The sequence below is a fragment of the Centrocercus urophasianus genome, unplaced genomic scaffold, assembly GCF_019232065.1.
Source record: "Centrocercus urophasianus isolate 14NV4802_14NV808 unplaced genomic scaffold, USGS_Curo_1.0 seq_19, whole genome shotgun sequence".
Taxonomy (NCBI): domain Eukaryota; kingdom Metazoa; phylum Chordata; class Aves; order Galliformes; family Phasianidae; genus Centrocercus; species Centrocercus urophasianus.
The window spans coordinates 19,299,061-19,305,060 of record NW_024884744.1 but is presented as its reverse complement, the minus strand read 5'-3'; positions in this window follow the sequence as shown (position 1 = coordinate 19,305,060).

The following is a 6,000-nucleotide window of genomic DNA, read 5'->3' as shown; positions in this document are numbered from 1 at the left end:
CATCTAATGTGAAAGCTTGGTCCCTCGCATTGCCCTGTGTGTTAAGCTTGCAGGTTGGTGGTTGGTGCTGGGGTGAAGTTGGTATGAAGGCAAGGTGGGTTGCCTGTCTCTCTGCAGAACCACTTCCTGAGACTTTATATATCATCCTGCTGCCTTCATTAACTCAAATATCCATTCTATCCCAGGTTATTTTGATTGAATATAAAGAGGACTAAACAAGATGCTCCAGGAAAATGTGTAGTGATGCACTGACTGAGCGTCAATGACTTTCAAATTCCATAACACAAAATTACATATGGGATAACCTTCAGTTCTCCACCATTCTCCACATCTATTGTAGGCTGTGCCAGGAGACAAGTTGCACCTTAGTGCAATACGAAATGTGAAAAATTGCCTTTTGTGCCATCTTCTGAGTAAAGCACCCATACCCTGGTGTGTTTGTGGAACTGCCTGTTTTGGGAGTGCTGCCCTGACAGGCTCCATAGTGACTGTGGCATTTTAGGAGACTCTAGCCTGCAAGTACAAGCAGCTGGATTTGGTTGAGTCGTGCATGTGTGCAGCTTTTCTTCTTTCCAGGGTTTCTGAAAGCTGAACCTAGTTGAAGGCAATTAATCCTTTCTAATTAGTACAGCACACTGTTCTCATTCTGACAGGCTTTGCCTTGTTGAAGTAAAACGGGGTGTCCTTCAAAATGCAGGAGCTTTCCTATCTGGTGCTACTTGTCTGTGACTACTGATCCAAGTCTTGCTTTATCCTGGAAGGAAATTATCCTGCTGGCTCCAATATACCTCAAGTTTGGGCATGTTGTGAGTGGCTGTGTTTACTGGAGTGAACTGTAACTGCTTTTGTTTGGTTGGCTTTGGAATCATTGCCTTTGAGGGTAGCAGTAAGGGTTTGTTTTTGTGGACTTCTGTGGTCTTTCTCCTTTCTGACCCAGAAAAACTGCCCAGTGTCACAGTGTCAGTACTTGCTTATGATGACTTTGTTGTTAGAGCTATCAGTTGTTTGGATCCAGGTCTTTGGTATGATGGGATCTAAAGATTACCTGAGATTAGAAAACAGCTCAAAGTGAAGATAGCATGCATTATGCAGAACAGCATGTAGTGGTCACAAGCGAGATGTGTATCTTGCAAGATGAATTCATCTCTGATAGGTACCTGAAGTGACAATTAACTGCTGTGGTCTTGAGATGGGTTATGGATGAGCTGCAATTCAAGCTGCTCCGTTTGCTCAGTGCTGGTATGGTAAGCTACATCAGCAGGCAATTTCTTATCTGCTCTCAAGTGAGTGTGAACATCACTAGAGACAAGGAAGTGTTTAGTATTATGTAGAGTTGCCAAAACAACCTTAACTTTCATCCCAACGTGCTTCACCTACAGGAGTTGAAGCTAAAGTATGCATTTTACTGACTGCAAAAGTACTTGAGTAGATGCTGTGCAGGCACTTATTGTAGCTAAGATTCCAGATAGCTTTCATGGTGACATCTTTCTTAACTGCTGCATGTGTTAGATCTTAGCTCTGTGATGCGTTAGAAAAACTGAGGAGGAGGTCATTTAGGTGAAAGACTGAAAATACAGGCATTTTGGATGGAGAATATTGTTAGTAGCTGCTGCTTCTTCAGCCATGAAGTGTAAAGATGATGTTTTGTGGAAGGGCTAGGAGATGAGGGCTGAAGGAAGCAGCGGAGAAAGCACTAATCAGATTTCTGGAGAAAGGCAGGATGGGCCGTGAAGTTTTCTCTCTGCTCACCTGTCTGGAGCATGGCAACTGCTTGATGTGGATCTGCTGTAAAATAACATCACTGGAGACCTCTGCAAAAGCCATTTCAAATGAAGTACTAGTGTTGAAACTGTATGGGAGGTGTTAACACAAGGGGCTGGAGAGGCTCCTTAGGGACAAATGAGTAAATAAAGTGGGATGAATTGGTTTTGGAAGCTGTAGTGTTTCCTTTCTTGAAAAGAGCCGAAGGAGAGGCTTAGGAGAATTCAGTTTGTCAGCAGCAACAGGTTGAAAGGTGTGGAAATGATACATAAGGGATATGAAAGAGAGCTGGAAAGCAATGCCAAGGGAATGGCTGCTCCATGAGCAGTGTTTTCATGCAGCTCAACCAAGAGAGACCTCAGAGGATCATAGCATTCTTCTTACCTGTCTTGGCCAGCCTTCATGTTCACGTTGTCCTCTGGTCCCACCACAACAGTTCCTGGGTTTTCAGGGAAGGGTGAGGCTGACATGGCAAACAAACAGAGCAGTGTGAAGGTGTTGCCACTTGTTTCTACTAGATATGACCTTGTTTTATTGAAATTTATTTAATTTTCTTCTTGAATTTGGCACTGGGCATCAGCACTCCACCCCAAAGTGTTTGTCTGTCAGCCTTTGTGCTAGGATCTGTGAATAGGTTTTCAGCTCTTTTGCTGGAAAAGATGTACATGGTGTACTCTAAGCATGGGAAAGGACTTGAGTCAGCTTGTGTTTTCCAGAAGAAAGTAGAAAAACTGCTGGGACTGTGGAATCTATGTTAGGGCAATGAGTTTTGTGGATTTTTTTTGCAGCAGAAGACAGATATGAATCGTTCTGGAAAAAAGCAGGATTATAAAGGGGGAGTTGAAAAAGCTCCACAGAAAGATTGGTATGAGTGCAGCAATCTATACCAGTGCTCCTTGCAGGTAAATCTGCATGCTGGAATACTAAAGCAGGCAAGTCATGCCACACAGAAATACCATAATGTGCTGACATTAAAACTCTCACTTGACGTGAGAACTGATGCGATTGAGGTTTAGTACAAATAGTTCACCTGAACCACAGAGGATCTGATAAGGAGTGATCTGGCAGCAAGAATCTGCAGTGTGGCTGTTAAGGGAGTGAGACTCCTAAATGCTTGCATGTCCAGGTAGTTAGAACCAGATAAGGACACTTCTCCAGCCATTTGTGTGTTTCATGTGGTGATGCTCTTGGTAATTTCTTCCTCCTCCCTGGTAAGGATGTGGAGGGCAAGTCTTTTCTCTGCCATGCCTCCATGCAAATAGCAGAATGAAATGGCCTTGCAGGGAGAGTATGTTCTGGGGGTGGAGGGAATGTACTTCATTTCTGATGGCTCATCTGTCTTCTGTATTGTAGCTTTGTTCCTGTAGGGAGTGGACCTTGCTTATCGTGACCTGTAACTGTATCCTGCCATTAAGCAATATCTTGTGTCCAGCACTGCTAAGCATTTACTAAATATTGCCTGGTGGAACGAAGGAGCTTGTATTACCATGCAGCAGCTCTGACGTAGAAGGCAAGGTTTAATTGTAAGACACAGTGGGTTTTTTGGTCAGTTTTTGCCTGATTGATGTTGAGTATACAAGGCTTAGGACCTAGCAGAGCTCAGTATGTGTTCTTACATGCTGGCTTATGCTGGTGGCATACAGTCCCACCAGGGCTGCACCAGTCGGGTGCTCTTTTGCTTGCTCTTATTTCAGCCATCTGAGCTGGAAATGGCAGCACTGTTAGTTCTGTCTTCTTCCTTTCATGGCAAAGAAGCTGTCCCCAGTTGCATAACTAAACGAGCTTGAACTCATTAACTCTAAGCTAGGTCTCCTTCCAAGTTTGCTCCAGATAACAAGTACCCTTTTTAGGGCTGCATGACTGCTGAAGCAATTGGTCAGGCTTATAAAAGCTCCAAAACATTTTCCACTGATAAACCCAAGAAAAATGTGAAGTTAAACCTCATAACTACCCCAAGTGTATTTCTGATTCAGCTATCTTGCTTCCATGCATTCCTGGGATAGGAGAAGCTGGGTGCGTTAAATAACCCTGTCCTCTCCTCTCCTGCCCCCCAGCCTCCTTTTTAGCTGAGAAGGCTCATCTGTAGCCTCAGCCTCCACATTTTCCTCACGCTCAAACAAGATACCACCTTGCAGATGGCAATTAAATTGACTTGGACCAAAAGGAGCACACCTTGTGGCCTCCATGCTTGGTGATGCTTCTTCTACAGGCTGCATTTGAGCTGAGCTGTTCCAGGCTCCATCCTGTCTGCTTAGCAAGTGGGGGGAGGCCATCAGTGCTGTTTATCTCAGTTCCCCTTGCACCTCAGATCCCTTCTTTTAAGGTACAGTGAAAGCTGTCGATTTTGGCAGCCCCTTGGGACAGGGGCATGCTGTGATCGTGAAGAACCGGAGGAACATTGCATGGTGAGAGACCTGGGTCGTGTGCATGGGGCTGCCCTTGGAGGGCTGTCCAACAACTGCCAGAAAAAAAAAAGGTATTTTCAACGTTTTTATTCTGGAGTGGATTTTGAGAGGTGTGTTTTTGTTCATGTCAGCAGTGGTGGTGGGTTGCTTTTTTTTCTTTTTCCAACCAAGTTTTGTGCAGATCCTGGGTTTGCTTGCTCAACAGAAGCTGATCACTAAGGATGATGGGTAGGGATTAAAGATGAGGCAGAGACTGCAGTATGTTAGTCCTGCTTCTTCCTCTGAAACAAGCTCAGGGAAGGCTGGAAGCTGGAGGTCTGGGTGCTGACTACATTTTTGCAGTGAGGTTTGGGTGAAAGCAAGTAGGAATCTCTTCTGTGTGTGCTTGACATGCAATCCCCTGTGCAGGCGTATTGTCTAATAGCTGTCTTTGAGTTTGCTTGATTCCTTGGGGCTGCCCTGCCTGCTGCACTGTCCATCTCCACCTCACACCCCTGTCCATACACCCTTAGTCTTGTGCTGCTGTCACTGCCGTGAGCGCTTGGTGATGGTCTGAACCCTTTACCCATACCTCTGCCTTCAGGTAGCAGATTGGTTCCAGAGATGCCCTTCCCCTAAACCAAAAGGGAGCTGAGGTGCTGAGACTTAAAGTAAAGCTGTCCTTCAGCTCTTGGTTTTGAGCTAAGAGAAACCCACAGGTATGAGAAAGCAAAGTGGGGGATGATTCATGCTCTAGAAGGAAAACAAACAAATTTTCTGTCCTCAGTGATGCAGATGGCACAGTAGCTGGCAACACCTTCCTAGGAGATGCTGTAAAGCAACTGAATAATAGTGTTTGACTGAGACAGGGCTTGAAAAAACAGGGAAGTGGACTGACTGAACTTGTCCTTGCACAAGTGTTAGAAGTCTTGGAGGAGGGGAGGCAGAAACCTGACTGTAAATGCGAATATTGATTTGATGGGTGTATGAGAAGGAAGATAAATGCAGCAGAAGCAGTGAGATAAGCAAATAGCAGGTGATGACAGGAATGTTGATCCGACAAGAGACTTCGATCTTCTATATTGGGCAAATGTTGTGGCATGACACTGTCCACAGGTTTTTTTTTAATGCATAAGCAGCTGTTTCCATGAAACAGCTCAGCAGGACCCTGCACGAGGACAGAAAAACAGTTCTGCTCATCTTGAGCAGTGCGTAGGGCCAGCCATAAAATTGCTGAAGAGCAATTTGTAAGCTGAATAGCTGCTTTGTACCGGTGACCAAACTGTGCTGCAACTGTGCAGCAGCCCATTTGTCTGCCTAGCTCTTGCAAAATGTGCTTTTGCTCTTCATCATGCACAGACTGGTGCCACCTGCTTTGTAGGGCCGGAGGAAGGGTCTTGGGTAGGTTCAGTAGAGTCAGTTCTGCTTCTGCTTGTGTTTAAAACTGTTTAGCTTTGAAGAGGAGGGTTTTGAGTAAGAACAGAGTGCAGCTGATGGACAAGCTGCTGCCTGTGTTGCAGTATTGCCAGCGAGTTGGTAACAGCGTAGGGGAAATAAGCGTGCAAAGAGGGATTCCTGGCAGGGATGGGATGTTTTAGGGTCCAAACATGGTCACTGTCAGGCAGCCCTCATTGTGGGATGAAGTTGAACCAAAGGCCACTTCAGGTCAGTCACCTTCTCTTCCCATGTTATTTTAAGTTGGGATGTCTCAGCCCTATCTGTGAAGGCTTTGTTTTGGCAGTGTCCGTGTTGGGATATAGCAGAGAATGTGAGTTCTGGGAAGAAGCTATGAGTTCCAGCTCCACTATTTGGAGAAAAACGAGTGGCTCTGACGTAAAATCATGTTGTGTTTCTG